Genomic DNA, 14,490 nt, shown 5'->3' with positions numbered 1-14,490 from the left:
TTCCAGTCAAAAAATTGTCCTTGCTTCATCAAATGAAACCACTGTGAGTGAGTTGCACAGGTAAGAAAATGGCCTTGGTAGGTGACACATTTTACAAGGATATTGTCAGTGAAGCTTATTTTTTGGAGGGGAGTGGTAGTGATGGGGAAGGGATGAAAGCTTGGTTGAAAATAGCTGAGTCTTAAAGTAAGTCTAATTTGCAACAGAATCTTTTAACTGCCGCTGAGTTTATCGCAACTAAGGTCTCTGAATGCATCGTGGAATAAATTGCTTTGATAGAAAAATAATCAGGTGAGGCACCAGAGCTCGATAGGGTGGGCAGGGTGCAAGCAAAATTGGGGCTCCATTGTCTTTCCCGAATGCTTTTGTAAATATCTCTCTTCTCTCTGGGATGACCCTGGCTTGTCTTTGGCATTTGCTGGTACTTTTTCCTACCATTTGGTGGTGCCTGGGTTTGTATTATGCCGCTACGTCGTAGCCTGATATGACTTCAGTGTTGGTTAAAGGGCAACCAAGTAAAGACGACAGACTTTGTAAGTATGTGAGTTTGCAACCAAATTGTATGGTAATTTAGAAGATGCGTTCAAATGGGTATTTATTTCCGTGCCAGACCTCTGCTTTTGAATACCAGCCTAGGTATTAGGTTAATGGATTTCAATGGGCATGCTATGATTGCTGGAGCTTTCAAGGATGTTGTAGCTCCATTATACGGAGTTTTTAATGTCAAAATATTTTTTATTTACGCCCGTGATTCAGTTTAAGCACGCATTTACGTTATAGCTTTGTAACTTGTGTTGCAGTGAAGGGAATGGAAAACAGCATGGTAGTTTAAGCTAATCTATTCATTTGAGTTGGATGAGTTTTCTGACCATAAGAGGACTTTTACGAAAAGCAGCAAGAGACATGCAACTCTTTAGGTGTGTCTGAGATGACGTTTTCTACGCATGGGGAACTAGCTACAGCACCTAGTGAGTGCTATTTTCACAGTAATGATTTAAGTAGATGTTAAGAGAACACCTGTGGTGGGGGTAGGATCCTCTGGAGCTTTTGAACACCTGGGCATGTAGAGGGGCTGAGATGGGTTTTGAATTACAAAGCAGGGGTTTGAACCCTGGAATGTTCGAAATCCCAGTGGATCCATGGGGTTCACCTTTCTAAATAAGGCGATCCAAAATGAAGCTCAGGTTGAAGTCTCCTGTTTTTGTTCCTCTGGAGTCTCTGGGTGCTACAAATGGTAAACAGCTGCTAACCAAAAGATTGGAAGTTCGAGTCCACCTACAGGGGTCTTGGAAGAAAGGCCTGGAGGTCTACTTCTCAAAAATCAGCCATCGAAAACCCTATATAGCACAGTTCTACTCCGACACATATGGGGTCGCTATGACTCAGAATTGACTCCATGGCAGCTGGTTTACTGGTAAACTGAGCAACCTAGGGGTGGGAAGTAAGGTTTGGATCTACTATGGGGAATTTTTTATGACTCCTCCTACCAAAGGCAGCTCTTTCCTCCGAGAAGACACTCTCTCTGTGGAGTTGGGAGACACCAGCCCATTCACCAAGCCTCTGGAAGGGAGGTTTTACAGACCCTCTCCCCCAGGCCTTCCCCCATGCGTCTGTCAGTTTGTCATACTCTGGGGGCTTGTATGTTGCTGTGATGCTGGAAGGTATGCCACCAGTATTCAAATATCAGCAGGGTCACCCATGGTGGACAGATTTCAGCTGAGCTTCCAGACTATGACAGACTAGAAAGAAGGGCTAAGGTACGCCTGACCCCAAGCCATGGGTGTTTTCAATCACCTCATATGTGTACAAAAGCTGGGCAATGAATAAGGAAAACCAAAGAAGAATTGACGCCTTTGAATTATGGTGTTGGCGAAGAATATTGAATATACCATGGACTGCCAAAAGAACGAACAAATCTGTCTTAGAAGTACAACCAGAATGCTCCTTAGAAGCAAGGGTGGTGAGACTATGTCTCACGTACTTTGGACATGTTATCAGGAGGGATCAGTCCCTGGAGAAGGACAACATGCTTGGTAAAGCAGAGGGCCAGCAAAAAAGAAGATAACGCTCAATGAGATGGATTGACGTAGTGGCTGCAACAATGGGCTTAGGCCTAACAAGGATTGTGAGAATGGCATAGGACGGGGCACTGTTTAATTCTATTGTACATAGGGTCACTATAAGTTGGAACCGACTCGAAGGCACCTAACAACAACTCTCCCAGGCCCTGGCTTGCCTGGCAGAGCCTCATACGTCATGATGGGCCGCTTCTCTGTGACAGCTGCGTGGTGCTCACCACCTGTGCTTGGCCCTCCAAGGCAGAGAAGCCGAATGCCATCAGTGTGAGAGTTCATGTGATCTTCTGTTATTGCATTTGAGAGGCCCTGGAAATGCCAGGCCATTCTCTTTGGGCTCTGAAACCGGAAACCAAGAAAGTATCCATGAACCCCTTTGGGTGACTAGTTCAACTTTTGTCTGTTTGGGAGTGTTACAGCATGTCCTTCCAACAGTGGGGATGTTTGTTTATTTTTTCATTGTGATCTATAGTTCCAGAAATATTTTCCACTATAAAAAAAAACACACTAAAAAACAGTCTGCTCCGTGTTATTTTAACTCTTTCTTCAGAAGAGAGTAATGCATAAACCTAAACTTAAAGCCAGCTCTGAGCCCTAGGCTGAACCGGGTATTTGACTGTAAAATCCTGGCCGTCTGTGTAGGAAACTCAATTGCTTCCATTTGAAGGGCCAGGAAATTGATTTAGAAAAAAATAAATTTGAGGGATTCCCAAATAGTGGCAGCATGGGATGAATAAGAGAAAAATAAAGGTAGAGACTGATCTTATTACCAATCTTAAATGGTAATAGAATTGCCAGAATAAACTTCCTAAGGCATAGCTCAAACGGAGTCTGCCCAGTAACTTCAGAAGGTTCCCAGTGACCACAGGATAGAAGCCAATCCTTCCTTTGGCTAATCAAGGGCTTTCCACCCCCAGTTCCTTTCCAGACTCCTCTCTCACTGTGTCTTCTCCTCCTTGACCGTCCTGTGCCACTGCCCTAGGGTACCAAATACTGTGTCCTGGCCATACAGGGAAGGTTCCAGGCCGTGGCTTTTGCAATTGTTTCTGCTGAGATGCCTGTACACCCATCTTTGCTTGGAAGGGCCCAGCTTCCATTTCAATTCATCCATAAAGCCTTACAGATGTCCGCCTCTCTCCTTCACCGGGATAATTTCCCCACCGTCCACGTTCCTATCATAGTCTCTTTGTCTTCCATTGTAGCATATATCTCCATAGATTACAATTGTTGCTTTATATAACGGATATAAGTTGTGGATCTCCTTAACTGAGATGCAAGCTCCTTAAAGGGCCATGACTTTAGGAAGCATTGAGTGAGTACCTGCTTATGATGATGGAAAATTGGGCAGTGGATACTGGTGACGGTTGCACAGCATGATTGATGTGACTGGTGTCACTGAATTGTACATGTAAAAAATGTTGAATTGGCAATGTTGTGTTATATATATTGTTTACAACAATAACAATAAAAAAGCCATGACTTATATAGTTGTATAGCTTTTGCCATACTTTTGTAGCTGTCACCACTCAACCAAACTATTTTTAATTGAATTCTTAAAACCTTGCAAAGATATACCTTGTTGAACAATCTTCAAATGCTAATGTTCTCTGCCTCAGAGAAAGTCTACTGAGTAGTGAGATTCCTAAGGCTATCCCTGTTGCAGCACCAAGCATCTGGACCAACTCAGCCACTTTTAGATGCTTCCAAACTTCCTAATGTTTAGCATCATCCAAAGGAGCCCTGGTAGCACAATGGTTAAGCACTCAGTTTCTAACAGAAAGGTTGGTGGTTCAAACCCACCCAGTGGCTTTGCAGGAGAAAATACCTGGAAATCTGTTCCCATAAAGATAACAGCCTCGGAAACCCTATGGGGCAGTTCTATTCTGTAGGGTCACTATGAGTTGGAATGGAAACCATAGTGGCGTAGTGGTTAAGAGCTATGGCTGCTAACCAAAAAGGTCGGCAGTTAAATCCACCAGGTGCTCCTTAGAATCCCTGTGGGTAGTTCTCCTCTGTCCTATAGGGTTGCCAGGAGTTGAAATTGACTTGAGGACAACAGGCTTGGGTTTTTTGGTATGAGTTGGAATCGACTTGACAGAACATGACAACAACCAAACCAAAAACCTGTTGCAGTCGAATCGATTCTGACTCGTAGTGACCCTACAGGACAGAGTAGAACTATCCCATAGGGTTTCCAAGGAATGGCTGGTAGATTCGAACTGCCAGCGTTTTGGTTAGCAGCCAAGCTCTTAACCGCTGTGCCATCAAGCATCATCTAAACCCAGGAACCAGGGGAATGGCTGAATTTTTCATTGTCATAAGAAACTCGTTGCTGTTGAGTTGATTCTGACTCATAGTGACCCTATAGGACAGAGTAGAACTGCTCCATAGGGTTTCCAAGGCTGTAATGTTTACAGAAGCAGACTGCCATGTCTTTCTCCCACGGAGCAACTGGTGGGTTCAAATCACCGACCTTTTGGTTAGCAGCCAAGCGCTTAACCACTGTGCTACCAGGGCTCCTTTTCATAGTCATAAAAAAAAAAAAATTATAGACCTGAAAGGAACCCTTGGGAGCTAACCACCTGATATTCCTAAGGAAAGAACGGTGAACCTGAACTGTTAAGTGACTTTTCCAGAGCCACGTGGTTGGGTAGTGACCCAGGTGTGTGGACCCAGCCAACAATATCTCTACAAGGGCCTGTCTACTGAGCCTTCCCAGAGGTGGCCTGGGTTCCCTGGGTGACATCACCGATCAGCTCGTGCCTTCTGGCCGTGTTTGCACTGGCTAGGATTCCATATGGAAAAACCATCACCCAACAACAGCCCTGTGAAGTCCTCTTTGCTAAAGCTGGTATCGACTGGGATAGAATTAAAAACACAAGTGGAAGGAGAGCTGAACTCAGGGGGACAGGGAGCGATGCTAGCAAGTCAGGAGCCACTGCCTCTCGGAGGACACGGCAGCTGCTGGATTCAGTCAAGTTCAGACCCTTAAAAAGAGTGGAAAAAAGGAAGCACATACTTTCCAGTGCCTGGGCACCGCACGGCCGGGCCAGCTGGGCGCAGTACCGCAGCAGAAAGACCTCTTCGGTTTCAGAAATACGAGCCCCTGGCCTTGCACACAGGGAGGGGAACGTGGCTGCAACCAGGCCTGGTTTGGCGTTTGTGTTTCTGGCTTCATTCAGCCTTCAGTTATGTCAGACACAGCTCCGATGTGCACAAAGCCTGTGAGGAGCTAAAGAAAGAACCAGCCTTCCACGCTGACATAGGAGCAAGCAGCTTCATGACAGATCTGTGTGTGGCTCTGTGTGCCTAAAGGCGTACGTCTGAGGTCCACAGGCTTTTTCAGAGAACACTTGGTTTTCTGTGCAAACGTGTGCTTCCTCTTGCTCAGAGTTAGCCTGTTACGGGAATAAGGCGCAATTCAGGTTTCCGAGTTGGAAGCCTGATTAATCTCTCTGCCGGTTACATATGGAAATAAATTAGTAAATGGTCCACCCGGGAATAAACTACTGCAGAGATGATAAATTATTGCCATCGTATATGTCTGTGTGGCTGGAGACTGAGGTGTGCTTACCAGTTGCCGCTGGAAGATAACTGGATACTCTATCGTGGTCAGAGGAATAATAACAATAAAAACAATTACAAATAAAATTTACCTTGAACTGTTCCTTGGGATAGTGGCTTGGTGGATGCCAAGTTTGTCCCTCAGATGGCTGTATCTGCAAATATTTAAAAGAAGAGTCTGAAGGGCATGAGAAATATGTTTCTTTTATGTTTTCAAAGAACAATACACTAACTACCATTCCCAAGTCTCAATGAGGAAGCTAATTCTACACCTCTGTATAGTAGTATGGAAACCCTGGTGGCGTAGTGGTTATGTGCTACGGCTGCTAACCAAGAGGTTGGCAGTTCAAATCTGCCAGGCGCTCCTTGGAAACTCTGTGGGGCAGTTCTACTCTGTCCTATAGGGTCGCTATGAGTCGGAATCCACTTGACGGCAGTGGTCTTGGTTTTGGTTGGTATAGTATTATGCTTTATAATTTTCATAGCAACTTTATATCTGTTTTCTTATTGGAATTTCAAAGAAGGTGGGGCAAGCCAGTGCCCCTATTTCTTGATAGATGAAAATCTGAGGTTTAGGGGGGGTCTGTGTCCCTGGGTGGTACAAACAGTTAATGTGCTCTGTGCTAACTGAAAGGTTTGAGTCCACTCGGCAGCGCCTTGGAACCAAGGCCTGGTGATCCAGCCATTGAAAATGCTATGGTGCACAGTTCTCCTCCGCAATCTGTGGGGTTGCCGTGAGTTGGAATCGGCTTCATGACAGCTGGTAAGTAGTTAGTGTTTAGGGCATTTAAGTGCCTTGCCAAGGAGCTCTGTGGAGCAATGCTGCTAACTGAAAGGTTGGCAGTTCGAACCCAGTAGCCGCTGCTGCAGGAGAAAAGATCTGGTGATCTGCTCAAGTAAAGATTACAGCCTAGGAAACTCTACTGGGCAGTTCTCTGTTCTACAGGTCGCTATGAGTTGGAATCAACTCGATGGCACACGACAACAGTGCGTTGCACTTGTGACTCAGGTGGTTTAATGGCAGCAGTAGCACAAGCAAGAAGGTATTGCCAATTCTGAATCCAGCGTCATTTCAACCAGAGCTTTGTATCACACCGAAATCTTCTCCAGGATCCCATCAGTCATCTAGCTGCGTCAGGAAATAAAGTACCCTATTTAAGGGAGTTTTCTAGAAGCGAAAACATACCTTCTTGAGCATGAAAAGTACTTCTCTAATTGCAGAGGCTGAGTATTAGTTGAACTTTTCCTTGTGACTAAGGCAGACCTGTCAACTTCAGTTATTTTATTAAGCTAAAGCCAGTGATGCCCTCAGGGGCCCCTTTGCAGGATGGCTCGAGGCTACTGTGATATCCAGCACCTTTTCCTACTTTAGGATTTTCTTTTGTGTTCTTCCTCCTGGGCAAACCTTCAGCTGTTAATCCTTGACCCAGCTGAGCTACTCTTCACCTAAAAAATGTGGTGCAAAAAGTGAGAAGAGCAAACTGGGTTTAGAAACCTTGAGTCACCTACTTGCGCGGAGTTGATTCCGACTCATGGTGACCCTATGTGTTGCATGGTGGAACTTCACTCCGTGAGGTTTTCAATGTCTAAACATTAGCACTGGATGCTGTCTATGTGGTCTTTACATATGAAAGATAAGCCACAGGCCCCTAGCATCTACCAGCCTGTACTTGGAAGGGTCCTTGCCTCACCCAGACCACCTCCACGTCTCTAAGCAGCAGCCAAACCTGGTTAGTGTGGCCTGAATAGCCCTCCCACTTTCTTACTTCTGGGTCTGGCTTTGGCTGTTGCCCTTTCCCTGTTCCCACCTATCAAAACCCTGCCCAGACCTCAAGGCCCATTAGTATTGCCACTGCCATCATGATACCTTCCCTTCCTCGCTCTCTTTCCCACTGCCACCCTTCAGAAAGTAATGTCTCCTCTGAACCCATCTAATCATTTGACAGAGGAAATACCAGCCTCTCTGTATCCGAGTTGTTTTTATGTCATTTTATCTCTTATAGAAGACCCTTGGTGTACAGTGGTAAAGCGCTTGGCTGCTAACTGAAATGTCAGTGGTTCGAACCCACCAGCTGCTCTGCGGGAGAAAGATGTGGCAGTTTGCTTCCATAAAGATTACAGCCTTGGAAACGCTATGAGGCAGTTCTACTCTGTCCTATAGGGTGGCTATGAGTTGGAATAGACGCATGGCAACGAGTTTGGTTTTTGGTTTGATGTCTCATGGTGGAAAGTACATTTCTTAGGAGCAGAGATCTCATCATTTTCTCTCTCTGACCCTTCCTTCCTCTCCAATTCCTACCTCAAGGCTTTGTCCTTCATAGGAGATGAACACACAATGCTAGTAAAACCAGTTGCTAGCTAGTTGATTCTTACTCATGGTGATCCCACGGGTTGCAGAGTACATCTGCACTCCATAGAGTTTTTTTATGGCTATGATCTTTCAAAAGCAGATTACCAGGCTTTCCTTCTAGGGTGCTTCAGGGTGGGTTTGACTCACCAGCTTTCCAGTTGGTATTGTTGTTGCTAGGTGGGTCGAGTTGATTTCGACTCATAGCAACCCCATGGGACAGAATAGAACTGTAATCCTAGGCTGTGATCTTCACAGAAGTGAGTCACTGGGTCTTTCTCCCTCAGACTGGCTGTGTGGGTTTGAACCGCCAACCTATTGGTTAGTACCGGAGCTCTTAACTGTTTGCACCACCCAGGGACACCTAACACACGGTACAGTAGGGTGCTTTTATTTCACAATAGAATGTCTTTGAATGTGTATAAATTAATGATCTAAGTGAGGTGTATCAGAATCACTTGGAGGGCTTGTTCAAACACAGTGCTGGGCCCCACCTCCAGATATTCAGATTCGGTAGATCTTGGGTGGAGCCCCAAAATTTGCGTTTACAAACAAGCTCCCAGAAGAAGCTGATGCTGCTGGTCCAGGGACCACAGTTTTAGAACCACTGACCTAATGAATACATTTCCTAACATTTTCATACTAGAGCTCACAGGATAAGGCCATGCTTTTCATTACAGAGTCTTATCAATTTGTCCTCGTTGATGCCTAGGCTAAAAAAAAAACAAAAACAAAAAACTTCCATTAGAAATTATTATGCAATCCATCTCAGGTACCAACTTCCCTATTTTGCAAAATTATTGGTTGACTGTAGTCCAATAACTTGCAGCTCATAGAATAAGCTCGTAGGATCTTTCTCACCAGGAGTAGAGTCAGAGTAATTTTAATTTTACAACAGGAAAAGAGATGCCTACGGGCTTGAGAGTCAATGACTACCCAGTGGATAAAGGCTGGTCCATGTGGGGGAATGTGGGCTTTGACACTTGTTGGTGCTCTGACTTTTCATTTTATATAGACAAGTGTTTCATTGGTGGTTGTTGTTAAGTGCCTGCCATCGAGTCAATTCTGAATCACAGGGACCCTATAGGACTGAGTAGAGCTGCCCCATAGGGATTCTTAGACTGTAATCTTTACGGGAGCAGATCTTCAGGTCTTTTCTCCTGCAGAGTGGCTGGTAAGTTTGAATAGATGACCTTTTGGTTAGCAATTGAACACTTAACCATTGTGCCACCGGGGCTCCTTGTTTCAACGGTATCTGTAGTGAAATAAAGCGATCTCATCCATGTTTCAATGACAGTTGTAGTAAAAGAAGATAATTTCACAATGTCTACAGCATGTATTTTCAAATTTCTGGGTCCTTTTATACCCCAGGAGGCACTTTCAAGGACACTTCATCATGAAAGACTCAGTAGTTCAATAACTATCCAAGAAAGGAAGAGGTGCTGTTGCAAATGACTTTTTACTGAAGTGCGCCATTTTGTAAAGTCAGGCCAGGGAAGACATCCATTTGGGTTGAGAGGGTTCTCCTTCCTCTGCTCTAATCCTGTCTTCCTTCTGCTCCTCTCCATCAGCCACTAGAAGCATCATCCGTCAGCAGTCTTCTGTTCTCGTGGTGATGGAGCCCCCTCTGTTCTTTCTGTGACTGGAGCAATGCTGACCTCGGTTTCCTGGACCCATTCTGACTCAGGTAATTGCTCCACTCTCTCCAGCTTGCCTACATCTTCCCTAGGTTGCATTTAATAAATGAAATACCAAAGCTATATTTAAATGCAAATACCAAATTGATTGTTTCTCTGTCAGTTGGTATCTGCCCCCTCCTCCCCCCAAACTTCTTAATGATCAATTTATGCAGCTGATGGGACTGACAACGTGGTCAATCCAATTTAGGCATTACGATAATTGAAAACCTTCAATGTCCTTTTTATTTAAAATTGTGGCATGTGTCATAGACGCACAAAGAAACTGGAAGATGGTTGGAATTTTCGTAGAGAAACTGGCTTCTCTAGATCATTTTCTTTCTGATAATCCCATGTTTTACTTTAATTATATAAATCTTTTTAATGTTGTATCTTTTGGTTGAGTTCAATATCTGTTATGTATTCTTGGGACCAAACCAAAAACACACTGCTGTCAAGTCGATGCCAATTCATAGTGACCCTGTAGGTAGAACAGAGTAGAACTGCTCCCTCCATACGGTTTCCAAGGCTGTAAATCTTTACAAAAGCAAACTGCCACATCTTTCTCCCTAGGAGTGGCTGGTGGGTTCAAACCGCCAACCTTTAGGTTAGCAGCCCAGCACTTTAAACACCACACCACCAGGGCTTCTATTCTTGGTATAGATGAGGATAAAAAGTATAAGACTGGTCCCTGTCCAGGTGGAGTTCACAGTTTAGCCAAAGATCCGTGACGCACTCGCAGGAAAATGGCGGCAGTGGTGTTCAGTTTGGGGCATGGGCTGTACACTAGCAGTAGCTCTCTGGCTTTGAGGGTTGGGAGACTTCGAGGCTTGGAGTGAAATAATTAGGGAAGAATTCATGGAAAAGGGAGGACCAGGCTTTGATGCTGTGTTCCATTTGGTCATCAGAGGGGAGAGGGGTGGCATCGAACCTTGGCACAGCAGTGGGAATGAGCACTGTGGGCCAGGCTGGTGAGGGCCCTGGCTGCCTGGATCAGAGAGTTTGGAGCATGTTCCCTCTCACAAGGATCCCGGAGTACAGCCTCCAGGGGAAACCCCAACTGCCCTGTTCCAGAGGGCCCTTGGTGAGCGGTGGTCTTCAGGGTGCAGCAGTCATTGCTGCCTCCGCCCTGGCTTGGATACCACCTTGCTGGCCTTTCTGCTTCTTTGGGCCCATCCACATTCTGCCTCTGCCTGTCTACATGATTATTTACTCTTCTCCTGTGCCCCCCTCCCCCCATGCTCTGCTTGACAAACTTGGCTTGACAAGGCCCTGGGGTCAATACCAGCTATATGAGGCCAACAGCTGGTGATCTGCAAGGTGCAATTTGGAGCTGAGAAGCCGAGTTGAAGGTCAGGAAGCAAAAGGCAAGAACATGAGTTCTCAGTTGATGTGGAGAACTTATCCAAGAGTGTTCTCAGCCAGAATCAGGGAGGTTCTCCAGGCTGCAAGCTAGGGCCACAGACAGATGTACTGATGAATTTTGGGATGGTGCAGCAAGCCCACCTGCACGTAGCTCTTTTCTAGCGTCGTGTTTAATCAAGCTGGATAAAGCAGTGGTGACTTTCTCTGCCTTGGGTCTCAAAGGTGCCACTGAGAGTTGCCTGCTGAGGCTCCTGCTTTTCTTGCCAGCACATCCAGCCCTGCCAGGCCTGGCCCTGGCTACACTCCACCTGCCTTGGCGTGCTCAGTGCCCTTGGCGCTCAAGCCCTCCCTGACTGAGGATCATAGGCCTTCCCAGAATCAGAGTCTTGGATCACCAGCCACCAGGAAGTGGTGAAAGGTGATTAAAAGTGGAAGAACTCGAATGACAGTATTGGTATTCTCCTCCCCCTGAAGTGATGGCCTCACAGATTGTTGCCCCTCTTGTTCTTAGCCTAGGCCAGAAGCCAGCAAACTACAGCCCAAAGGCCAACTCCAGCCTACCGCCTGGTTGTGTGCAGTGGGCAGGTGAAGAATTTTTTTTTTAAACAAACATTACTTTTTTAGAGCAGTTCTGGGTCTACAGAAAAATTGAGCAGAAGGTGCAAAGTACAGAGAGTTCCCTTTTACGCCACTCAATAGTTTCCTCTGTTATTAACATACTTCATTCCTGTGGTACAATTGTTGCAATTGATGAACCAATCTTGATGCGTTATTACTAACTAAAGTCCACGGTTTACATGAAGGTTCGCTCTTTGTGTTGTATAGTTCTATGGGTTTTGAAAAATGCATGTCATGTACCCACCAATACAGTATCATGCAGAATACTTTCTTTGCCCTAAAAATCCCCTCTGCTCCGCCTGTTCATCCCTATTCCCCTCCCAATGAATCATGTCAACCACTGGTCTCTTCCGTGTCTTTGTAGTTTTGCCTTTCCCACAGTGTCAAATAGTTGGAACTCATATAGTATGTGGCCTTTTCAGACTGGTTCCTTTCACTTAGCAATATGCATTTAAGGTCCCTCTGTGTCTTTTTATGGAAATGCTCGTGGCATAGCGGTTAAGAGCTATGGTTGCTAACCAAAAGGTCGGCAGTTTGAATCCACCAGGCACTCCTTGGAAACCCTATGGGACAGTTCTACTCTGTCCTATAGGGTCGCTATGAGCCGGAATCAACTCAACGGCAGTAGGTTTGCTTTTTTTTTGGTTTGTGTATTTTTTTATGGCTTGATAATGTATTTCTTTTTATCACTGAGCGATATTGTATGGATGTACCACAGTTTGTTTATCCATTCACCAATTGAAAGACATCTTGTTGGCTTCCAAGTTTTGGCAATTGTGAATAAAGCTGCCATAAACATTTGTGTACAGAATTTGTGTGAACATAAATTTTCAACTCATTTAGGTACATATCTAGGAACACAACTATTGGGTCTTGTAGTCAGCCTCTGTTTAGCATTGGGAGGAACTGCCAAACTGTCAGCCAAAGTGGCTGTGCCATTTTGAATTCTCACCAGCAATGAATGGGAGTTCCCAGTGCTCCGTCTGCATCCTCGGCAGCGTTTGTGTTGTCAGTGTTTTAGGCTTAAATGATTGTAACAGGCGTTTGGTGGTAGCTCATTGTTGTTTTCATTTGCAATACTCTGATGACATGATGTTGAGCATCTTTTCATGTGCTTATTTGCCATCTGTGTATCTTCTTTGATGAAGTGTCCATTCAGATATTTGGCCCATTTTGTAATTGAGTAGTTGGCTTTCTTATTGTGGGGTTTTAACAGTTTGCTTTCTTATTGTTGAATTTTAAGTGTTCTTTGTATATTTTGGACACAAGTTCTTTATTGGATATGTGTTTTGCACATATTTTCTCTCAGTATGTGGTTTGTCTTTTCATTCCATTGTGTCTCTTGCAGAGCAGAAAAGTTTTTAGTTTTAATCAAGTCTAACTTATCCATTTTTTTCTTTCATGGATTGTGCTTTTGGTCTTGTATCTAAAAAGCCATCACCAAACCCATGGCCACCTAGATTTTCTCCTACGTTATCTTCTGGAAGTTGTGTAGTTTTGCATTTTATATTTAGACCTATGATCCATTTTGAGTTCATTTCTGTGAGAAGTATAGGGTCTGTGTCCACATTCATTTTTTTGTGGTGGGTGTCCAGTTGTTTCAGCACCATTTGTTGCAAAGACTATACTTTCTCTACTGAATTGCCTTTGCTTTTTTGTTAAAGATAAGTTGATTATATTTGTATGGGTGTATTCCTGGGCTCTTTATTCTGCACCATGGATTTATTTGTCTATTCTTTTGCCAATACCATGTGATCTTGATCACTGTAGCTTTATAGTAAGTCTTGAAGATGGGTAGTGTCAGTCATCTGACTTTGTGCTTCTTCAGTGTTGTTCTGACTATTCTGAGTCTTTTACCTTCCCATATAAACTTTAGAATTAGTTTGTCAGTATTCACAAAATAACTTTCTGGGATATTGATTTGGATTGCATTGAATTTATAGATAACTTGAGAAGAATTGAAATCTTAATACTGTTGCATCTTCCTATCTATGAACATGGAATATCTCTCCATTTACTTAATATTCTTTGATTTCTTTCACCAGAGTTGTATGTTGTTGTTGTTCTTGCTAGGTGCCATCGAATCGGTTCCAATTCATAGCGACCCTATGTACAACAGAATGAAACACTGCCAGGTCCTGCACCATCCTCACAATCATTGTGCTATGCTTGAGCCCATTGTTGCAACCACCGTGTCAACCCATCTCGTTGAGGGTCTTTCTCTTCTTTGCCGACCCTCTACTTTACCAAGCATGATATACGTCTCCAGGGACTGGTCCCTTCTGATAGCATGTCCAAAGTACATGAGACACAGTCATAACATCCTTGCTTCTAAGGTGCACTCTGGCTGTACTTCTTCCAAGACAGACTTGTTTGTTCTTCTGGAAGTCCATGATATATTCAGTATTCTTTGCCAATACCATAATCCAAAGGCATCAATTCTTCTTTGGTCTTCCTTATTCGTTGTCCAGCTTTTGCACGCAGATGAGGCAATTGAAAATACCATGGCATGGGTCAGAGGCACCTTAGTCTTCAAAGTGACATCTTTGCTTTTTAACACTTTAAGGAGGTCCTTTGCAGCAGATTTGCCCAAAGCAATACGTCGTTTGATTTCCTGACTGCTGTTTTCATGGACATTGATTGTGGATCCAAGTAAAATGAAATCTTTGACAATATCAATCTTTTCTCCGTTTTTCATGATGTTGCTTATTGGTCGGTCTTGTTGTGAGGATTTTTGTTTTCTTTATGTTGAGGTATAATCCATACTGAAGGCTGCAGTCTTTGATCTTCATCAATAAGTGCTTCAAGTTCTCTTTACTTTCGGCAAGCAAGGTTGTGTCATCCA

The 14,490-nt window shown here is 44.3% G+C and overlaps 1 protein-coding gene across 5 annotated transcripts in view; it reads left to right on the top strand.

Annotated features, from left to right (window-relative positions):
* Positions 1-14,490, top strand: part of FOXN3 (forkhead box N3) — a 466,036-nt gene that overhangs the window by 113,500 nt on the left and 338,046 nt on the right. For 4 of the 5 annotated variants that reach the window (XM_049898935.1, XM_049898925.1, XM_049898927.1 and 1 more), the window contains exon 2: positions 9,558-9,673. The exons of the other annotated variant lie outside the window; for it this stretch is intronic. The gene's annotated coding sequence lies outside the window, so the exon portion shown is untranslated. The remainder of the gene's footprint in view (positions 1-9,557; positions 9,674-14,490) is intronic. 5 annotated transcript variants of the gene reach the window in all.

This window comes from Elephas maximus, chromosome 10, assembly GCF_024166365.1.
Source record: "Elephas maximus indicus isolate mEleMax1 chromosome 10, mEleMax1 primary haplotype, whole genome shotgun sequence".
NCBI classification, from domain to species: domain Eukaryota; kingdom Metazoa; phylum Chordata; class Mammalia; order Proboscidea; family Elephantidae; genus Elephas; species Elephas maximus.
Note: the sequence above shows the minus strand (reverse complement) of the source record. Positions and strands in the feature narration are given on the sequence as shown.